This window comes from Xiphias gladius, chromosome 23, assembly GCF_016859285.1.
Source record: "Xiphias gladius isolate SHS-SW01 ecotype Sanya breed wild chromosome 23, ASM1685928v1, whole genome shotgun sequence".
NCBI lineage: Eukaryota > Metazoa > Chordata > Actinopteri > Istiophoriformes > Xiphiidae > Xiphias > Xiphias gladius.
In genome coordinates, this window is record NC_053422.1 from 21,501,540 (window position 1) to 21,511,949 (window position 10,410).

A 10,410-nucleotide genomic window follows, 5' to 3' on the forward strand; every position below is an offset into this window, starting at 1 on the left:
TACTCTCAATTAGGCCATGCCTCAAATCTCAGGCATTATCTCTGTTGGCCATTTATATAACATGACTCCAAAACGCATTTGCACAATTTTCCAATTACAGTATTATGCCTTGAAGCTTGGGTTCCTTCTGTCTCTCTCATTTCCCCCCTTTCACTCAAACTGCTCTTGATGTTTAACACTACAAAAGAGTCAACCCTGCAAATACAGACACACATTTCTACTGTAGAGTAATGTTTTTGTTTTTCCTGTTATACATTGTTGATCTTTATGAAACTTTTTTTCAATCTTTTTTTAAGCTATATCCAGGATTTGTGTGCTGGCCTTGGCTGACTGACAGGTAGGTGAAGGACAAGAAACTCAATAGGTACATCTGGAAAAGCCCAAGAAGTAAATTAAAGCCAAAAAATGTAAAAAAAAAAATTATAATCAAATATACTGTCTGAGTCACTGATACAGCTTTCAGAAAATACTGACTAAAAACCTGAAAATTTTAAATCAAACCTGACACTGCTGGATGAAAACTTGACAATATTGACACAGTCAACATTCAAAAATATTGAATACAAATTTAAGAATGTTGAATTTGACTGAAAATGATGATACTGGGGGAGTGTTGGGTCTCTGTAAATATAACTATAAAGAGTACGGTCTAAACCTGCTCTATATGAAAAGTGCACTGAGATAACCTCTGGTATTTGGCGCAGTATAAATAAAACTGAATTGAATTGAAATGAAAGAAAACCTGAGAATTTTGAATGAAAATGTAAGAATACTGAATTAGAATCCGAGAAAATCGATGAAAACGGCAATTGATCACAGTCCTTAGGATACTAAATCAAAGTTTGACAATATTGTATGAGAACCAGTGAATACTGGGTGAAAATTTTAGAATACTGCGCAAACACCAGCAATAACTGAACCTGAGAATTTTCAATGAAAATAGAGAATGTTGAATGAAAATCTGAAAATTAAAAAAAAAAACAAATTTAAAATATTGAAGGAAATGCTGAGAACAATGAAGAAAATATTGAATAAAAAAAACTGATTATACAGATTGAACAAACACCTGGGAATATTAAATGAATGCTTGACAATATCGAATAAGAACATAAGAAGATTCAAAGAATACCAGAAATATACCAAAAAATATTAAACAAAAAGCTATAAATAATTATCAAACCTCACGAATATTGGAAGGAAATACTGAGGATATTAAATGAAAATATTAAGAATACTGAACAACTGCCAGAAATCATTTAACCTGAGAATTTTCTATGTAAATTTGAGAACACTTAAAACCTGAAAATACAGAACAAAAACTTTAAAATTTTGAACAAAATGCTGAGCAAGAAAAACAGGAGAATATTGTATGGACAAAAACCTGAGAATATGTAATGAAAAGCTGAAAATATTTGGAAGAATATTGAATAAAAACCTGAGAATATTTAATAAGAAGCTGAGAATATTGCATAAAATCTTGAGAAAATTGAGTGAAAACCTGACAATAATGCACAAATATGTAAGATAATGTACAAGAATATTAAGTAAAAACTTGAGACTAGTACATGAAATATAGACATACAGTACTATGCATTATGTTCACATCAGGCTGCGTCATCTTTGGTGTCCATCGTATACTATAATACAGTATCAGCCTATGCTGTGTGTGAATGAGTGAGCTGACACTCAATCTGAAATAACCAGTGCATTTATACTCTTAACAGGAAAATACCTGATGATGAACTAGTCGTGGCCACTGAGGGCTGTATGGTGGCAGACAGTAGTAGTGACATAGGTGGTGTATAATCACATGAACAATCTCATTTCCACAGCTACACTAGAAGCATTCATGTGTACACTGGATTTTCATCGCAGTCTATGTCTTGTAGCTACAGTCATTAGCTGGACCTCAACGCTGTTTGGTATCCGTAAGTGAACACTGTCCGTTATTATTACAAAGGATTGCACTTCCGGCCTCTCTGGGGTGGCCACTGAGAGCTGACTGGTCTATTGTATCAGTTCCTGGAAACCCAAGCTAATACAAGCGTTGCTGACCACCCATCTGCAAACTAACTGACCTAAATACTGAGCAACATCTGTGGGGGCAGAGATGGTGGATGCTGACAGATAGTGTGTGTGTGTGTGCAACTGAGAGAGAGTGTGTGCGCATGCCTGTGTGTGTGCCTGCGAGTCTGTTTGACGATGTCAGTGTCAGAATAACAATATCTCTCAGTCAGTGCAGCAGTGAAGGATCTCTCAATGTCACTCGCCTTGAGGAGATCAAAACAGACCTTTTATATTTGGAGCCTCTCAGCTTAACAGACAAATTCGCAGCAAATATCCCGCTGAGAAATTAAAACTGAGAAGAGCAGTCAGGAAGCATCATGAGCGGGCGCAGACATGCCTTTGTGTTCCCTGCGATGCTGTGGCTGCACAGCGGTTGACAGGAGGCATTAGAGAATCCCTCAGTGAAGGGTGACTGACCTAAACATGTGACCTAAGTGCTGCCCTAGTTTTAAGGGTGCCACATGAGATCAAGAAGATTTCACTCAGCTGTGTTTTATTACTGGCTCCAGACCAGCACGCTTTGCATTTTGGGGATGAACTATAATACACATCCTAGTTTCTTTTTTTTCAGCAGAAAGAACAGCTTTTGGGGAACATTGTTACCAGGGCAACTTGTTTTCCCACACGCAAGATGACATCAGTGAGACATCAGTGGAACGCAGGGGGTAGCTGAATATTCATGAAGGGCAGGGACCCATTTCAGACCAATGAACACTCCCTCCCTCTCTCTCTCTCTCTCACACACACACACACACACACACACACACACACACACACACACACACACACACACACACACACACACACACACACACACATAGTCCAGTCACAAAATCACACACACACAAGAAGTGCAAGGACTTGTTCCATACCAGCAGGCACATACTCATCTCACGCCTCACTGCACTCATTCATATCAAAAGCGCATGCTCATTATATACAACAGCAGAACACACACACACACACACACACACACACACACATTAGGCCTCGTACAACTAATCTAACTTGACTTTTCTCATATAATAAACATTTGAACAATATCTCTTAGCAGAATTCATTGGCTCAATAAGTGCATTTCTTGTTTCATTATAAAATAACTGCTTAAAATGACTTAAGGCCAAATCGGCCATATGCAAAAAAGCATGGAGAAGAGACAGCTCTGCCTTAAGCAGATGGTTCCTAGCTGCAACTAACAGCTGGATTCATGTTTCCTGTTCATGCAGACATTGTTTGACATCGTGATTATTAAACAGGCCCTTTTCAGTGCTGTTCTCCCTCTGTGTTATTCTGATATTGGTATGCAGAGGCGGCCGCGAGAGGAGGTGGAGTTGACGGTGTGATGAGAGCATAGACTTGGATGTGATGAGAGGCTGAGGGCAGTCAGTCAGTCTGGACGTTTGGCACAGAGACAGTAGATTCCATTTCCATGCCAATCTGCCTTGTCTCTTTCTGAATCAGACTTGACCTTCACAGGCTGATGACTCCAGAGGCCTGGGACCAGGAGACGCTTTCTGCCTAAAACCAGATACACGCACACACACGAAGATGTATGTTACAGAAGGAAGCATGCACAATGGGAAAAACATTCCCCCTCTGTGCACGCACATCTATATTTGCACACATACATTCACAGTCATGAGTGTACAAAAGCTTTAACCATCGGAAAAAAGTCTTTCCCTTGATTTACTGTAAAGGAGTGATACAAAGGATTGAAATGAGACCAGATCGTCTTTAGAGAGCCAACCCTCAGCACAGATGGCTCTGTTTTTCATCTTCTCTCTCATGAGATCTCATTTTCTGAGCTCTGTTCAGCAATTTCACTGTTTTTCACCATTCGAGTTTGTTTCCATAAAACGACAACAGAATCCAGTTCAACAAAACAAATAATAAACAAAACAAATGGTTCTCCAGAGGTTCTTTTTCTTCCTCTCACAAGTTTTATACCTCCCCCATCTCCTGCATCTACAACTACAACAACCTGAGGTTCAAGTACCAAGCACCCGGCCTGGCTGCACCCCCTTTGTATTTTAAGCCAGACTAAAATAGACCTTTACAAGTTGTCCGGGCCCTCTGGTTAATTGACCACCTTTAATGAGTGTCAAACTGCAGCGGTCATTAGACTGGGGGCTGTTACGGGTCACCGCTGGGGTGAGACAGAAAGAAAAAAAAAAAAAAAAAAAAAAAGAAAAAACCTCAGCAGCAAAAAAAAAAAAAAATTTTTTTTTTTCATGAGTTCTGGTGTTGTTTTTGTTTTGTGTTTGTTGTGTGTGTGAACAGTGAGAACAGTGTGTGTGCATGTGTTTTGTGTGTGTGCACTAAGGGGCAGCACCTGTCCCACTAACAATCCTGACAATAACGTGCAGCAGTGTATATATATGGGGAAATTTTTTTTGTAATAAAACTCTACATCCAGATCAGCTGTCCTTCATCCCTCCACTAGCCTCATTCAGTTTCCTGGCTTAGCAGCAGCTGAAAAAAAAAAAAAAAAGGGTGAAAAACAAAACAGCATAAAAATAGCTCAAATTTTTTCCTTCTCAGTTCTGGCATTGTTTTGCTGTGTTTGTGATGTGTGTGAACAGTGTGAGGAACAGTGTGTATGCATTTGTTAATGTGCACAGCCTAAGGGCAGCACCTGTCCCACTAACAATCCCTGACATAACGTGCAAAGCAGTGGCCATATGGGTGGAAATATTTTAATGTATAAAACTCTACATCCCAGAGATCACTTCCTTCATCCTCCACTAGCTCATTCAGTTTTCCTGGCTTAGCAGCAGCTGGAAAAAAAAAAAAAGGAAAAAAACCGAAAAGCAGTAAAATAGCTCAAATTCTTTTCCTCAACATGAGTTCTGGCATTGTTTTGCTGTATTTGTGATGTGTGTTTTGTGTGTGTGTGGTGTGAGAAAGTGTGTGTATTTGTGTGTGTGTGCAGCAGGCTAAGCAGCAGCACCTGTCCCACTAACAATCCCTGACATAACGTGCAAAGCAGTGGCCATATGGGTGGAAATATTTTAATGTATAAAACTCTACATCCAGATCAGCTGTCCTTCATCCCTCCACTAGCCTCATTCAGTTTCCTGGCTTAGCAGCAGCTGGCCTCTTTTCGACAAACAAATCTAATAAACAAGGCAAGGAAAATAGAAAAATGTTCCTCAGTTTTTGCATGAGCCGGCAAGAGGCTGTCTGTCGTTTTCCATCTCTCATTATGATTTAGGAGCCTGGGGCAGTAAATGGCCACTATCATCTAGTCTGTCATCACTGATAGGGAAGAGATTTCTGCTTTCATGTGTGTCAGATGATCATGTGTACCGCTTTAAAGGCGTGCATTTACAGTTGATGACCTCATTTCGAAAGCATATTGCAAACAAACAGAATGTCCTTGTCCTTTATTTTATGTACTCTGCAAACGCTCCTCAAGGGTACACGCAGACACATCCATACATGTGCAGGCACGTGCGCACGTGCACACACGCACACCTAAAGCCCTTGTGTTATTGGATTGAAATGGAGCCCACCACACATTTCCTTGGAGTATTGATTTAATCAACTGCATATCATGTTTAGACCCGTATCATCTAATGCAACACACACCACCAGCAGCAAAAAGAAGCGATCCATCACCATTTAGCCGGACAGGCCCCTGTAGTCTAAACACGGAACCATTACGCATGGTTTAACATGGACACTTTGACCTCTGGGAGGTGACAAGGTCAATGACATCATTAGACAGGAGTCAGTCTGTGTGCCGGAGCAAGACTAATTGCTATCAGACCTCAATCACAAGTAATAACTGCTTAGATTTGTTTCGATACTCATATTATCCACTTCTAATATCCTGACAGATTTGTTGTCATTTCCACACCAACACAGGGAGAAGCTAGTTTGCACCTCATTTCGGTTTGTTGCTACGGTAGCTCAGTAGATCCCTTTATCTGAAGGCTCTGTTAGTCTATTCAAAGGTAGCTAAGCTTACAAAATAGCTAGAGGGTGATTTCCCACACACAGATAAAGCCCAGACTTGAAAATCACTTTCAAAGCAGGCTCTCCTCTTAAGATGCTTTGAAGCCCTGGAGAAGAGCTTGAAAAAGTTAAGCATGGGAACCTGAATTCTGAATCTAACAGAAATATTCAGACTTTGTTATCCCTCTTGTGCCCTTATGCTGCAGTTCACATCTGCGGTCACACCAACCCGGGCTCGCCCCGGAGGCGCCACATGCAGCCTCGCCCATCACGGCTTTGTCAGCGACCTCACTGGACCATGAATGTAGACAGACCACTCCGGAATGTCGGCAGGGCAGGTATCGACCTAAGCGCTCAAATGGAGGAGCGCACAGATGAGTGCATGCAAACTCACACGCATGCGAGCCGAAGTAACTTGATCCAATGACACAGGAGCTGCCTCAGTGTGCGGCTAAATGCCTTATCTCCCTCTGGCCGCGCTCCTCTTTCCTCTCAACATTCTTTCAGGTATTTGGCCGAGACCTTTTCTCTTTGTCTGCCCTTTTCAAAGACTTGCTTTATGCTGGGAGCCCTCCAGCCGTCATGCTGCAATCTCCTCAATGCCTCTCCTTCTCTCGCTTTCTTTCTTTCTCTCTATCTCTTTCCTTCTAACCACACATCTCCCAAACTTGCTTCCCCGCTTTCTCTTTCTAGTAACCCCCCCCACACACACACACACACACACACACACACACACACACACACACACACACCTCCCCAGTGTGTCTCCCACATCCTTCTCTTCCCTACTCTAATTTCCCCCCACCATCCCAGCTCACAATTGAAGATACCATGCCTCCTGTGCTGCCACCTAGAGACTTCAGTTCCTGGCCTGTGACGTTCAGACAGAGGTGGACTGAGGTTAGACTAATGGGACCTGTGATCTGGTGTTTGTAACTGAGCGAGAACAGCCTCCTTTGAAGAGACAGGTGGAGTGTTTCTGGATACATATGGGGGCGGACTGCAATCAGTGTGCATCTGTGAAGGGCCATCCAGCATCATCAAAAACCACCAGACTAATCTGTCATGGGATAACTGAGTAGTGATCACACTTCAGAAAGCAATTGCACCCTGCTACCTACACCGATGCTCTTTCCCGAGGTGATCTATGGATTTTTATTTTTTTTTTGCACACGTTCCTATATGAATACAATCAACACAATACCTGCGCAGCTTTTGGAGAGCTTTTGGTCTAATCAGCTCTGACAAGTGGAACAAAACAATTTAATACAGGGCTGATTTCACATCTGAGCGGCTCGTCATTTACATAAGCTTTTCACAGTCTGCTCACTGAGCTGCGACAGGCATGTGGTGCACCCAGAGAGACTGGAGGGCTGCTCCCAATATTCCCTCTCTATCTGACCTCACCAAGGAGAAGGCTACACATGAGCCTGTACATGCAAAGACACATTAGGATACACATGTGTGCAGATCTTAGCCCACAGTTGCCTTGTTTCCATCACACAGACACAAAAGCATGCATGCACTCACAGATTTTTAGTATCTTGTGGTTAGCAGAGAGAGGAAGCAGTGGCGCATCTCTGCTGACTTAATGTCTTTTAACAGTTTGGCTCCAGGACCAGGGGTTGGTCAGAGCTGAGCTAAAGCCAAAACTGGGCCTGATCATCTGTGACGGCAAGAAAAACCTGAGGCAAAGTGTGTGTGTGAGATATGTGTGTCCTCCCTATCTCTCGCTCCCCTCTCCTCTCATTTTCTCTCTTTCAGCCTCTCCGTATCTGCATGTGTGTGCATGACGTGTGTGCAGATGTGTGTGACACATCGCTGGTGGAAGCTACAGGGCACAGAAACACCAGCGGACTGAATTACCCTGGACAAAGCCACTGACAGAGGCATTAAAGTGACAATAGAATATTTACAGCCCATAGAGCTGATTCACTCTACTGCCTAATATGCAGCACATCAATATCCCGGAGAATGCTCGTAGCACAGTGCAGTGCATCGTGCTGGAAATTAGCCTGATGTACAGTCTCGCAGACACACATTTGCACAAACACACACACGCACACGCACGCACGCACGCAAACACGCACACAGACAGACACACACACACACACACACACACACACACACACACACACACACACACACACACACACACACACACACACACACACACACACACACACACACACAGAAGAAACTACTAACTGGTGCTGACTTGAAGGCAAACGGGGAGGGACTGGGAGCGGAGCGGAGCACAGCAGAGTGGGGAAATAACTGCTGCTCTGCTTGAGTAAGTTTCTCTCAGCACTGAGGAAAATAGATTGCTGTGTCCCCTTTGCAGAGCTTTACCTCTCAGGTGGCCTACAGGACACCAAGTCACCTTGCCATTTAATATCAGACACAGTAGAACAGTTGTACCTTATGAATGTTTATGCTGGTGGGGATTGGTGGCGTAATTACCTGGTGCTCTGTGTGTGTGTATGTGTGTGTGTGTGTGTGCTCATTTATGTTTGGAAATGATTTGAAGTTCATAGCCCAAAGACCCTGGGTTACCCCAGTCCACCACAGCTCCTCAGAAAAATCTGCATCAGATCACACAAACATGTCATTCAGTTTGCTAACTTTCCTCCCCAACCACTAACCGCTGGTCCATTCCTCGTATTCACAGCCAGTTAGATCATGCTCACATGCACGACAGACCTCTCTCCTCCTGTCTCAGTTTCACAGTCCAGAGCTGCTGAAATAGCCAACACATGTTTGGAAAATGAATGTACTGCTCAGAGGTCAAAAAGTTATGCAGTACACAGCTCTGGGCTCATTTAGTTAAGTACGGACCACCGCGTACTTAGCTTGATTATGAAACTCTCTCTGCTGTTGCCGTATGCTGGTTTTTAAATATTTTATATCATTTATAATTTAAAATCTCTAGAAAATTAAGAGCACTTATAAAGGTTGTAATTTGGGAGAAGAAACAAGTCGGTGGAGTGCCGCATGTTGACAGTGATGTATTTACACTGCACTGATTAGAAATGTACAAATTGTTATGTTACATGCATTAAAGGAGAAATAGAAACTGATATATTGCATGCTGGCACACAACACAGAACACTGAAGTGTTGAAATACATTGAACTCTAATGCAGGAGTGTGGCCTCTATGAAATGAGCCATTCTCTCATGTGTTTGGCATTGAACATAGTATATAAGATGATCGAGGGAAATGATCTGCAGTCTTTCTGCAATGGTACATTATGTGTTAAACCTTGACTTCCGATACAGTGATGTTAGAGTAATTAAAAGAGGGTTATTAGTGTTTTATCACATGCACTGCAAATATCCCTTTCTACAAACAAGCAAAATACTGCTTTAACTACAAAATGCTGCTAGTATCAAACAAACAATTTGCAAAGGGGGATGCCAAAAATGACTTGGCAAGGTTTCTTTAAAATTACAAGAGAAGTCACGCACAATGCAATGTTGCCACAAAAATAAGAGCCAGAGCCTTTCCAACAACAGTTTCTGACTTTTGATCACTGGCTCTTACCAAATAGTTGTTGTGCCTAAAACCAGCCAAATCTCAACCATAGAGGTGACAAATCAGAAAACACACACGCATGGATCATTTTTAACGTTGTTGAAAGGCACGGGTGAACAATGTTGATGGGGGCACTAGATCAGAAAACACTCGGGGGGCTCATTTTGGGAAGAGATGACAAAAGACCTGTTCGTTCGTTTAGGTTGTTGTACATGTGGAAAACATCTGCACAGTTCAAACCAACAATAATGAATGCAAAAAATTAAGAAAAACTTACTTTATAAAACACAATGTGGGAATAATGTATGACAATGTATGCTCTACACTTAAAATTGGTTTACAAATGAATTCATGCTATATATGTTCAGGTATATAAAATGTTCTGGTAATTGCTGAATATTTCAGTGGTTAGTTTTTTATACAGAAGACTACCTTGGTCACAATTGTGACCAACCATAAAAAAATCCTTTTTCACTGACTTTTCCTTTTAAATGAAAAATGATGCGTACTCCTTCAAGAAACTGCCTAAGGAGCATAACTTATGTGGGCACATATCTGAGAAGAAACTGGGATTAAATTGGTTAAATTAGGCAAAGCCATCTAGGTTTCTGTTACAGTAACAGATGTTTGGGATATGAGTGCGACAAAGCATGCAATAAACTTTCCAGACTTTCTCCTTGTCAACTCTAGCTGAAAAATAGACTGAATATCGTAGTAAGACAAATTAAGACCAGTTGTGTCATGTTAATAATTCATGACAAATGGTGCTTGACATTATTCATCTTGGATACACAATAAAATTAAAGATTTAGTCATCCTAAAATATTATAACTTTCTTGAACTGCCT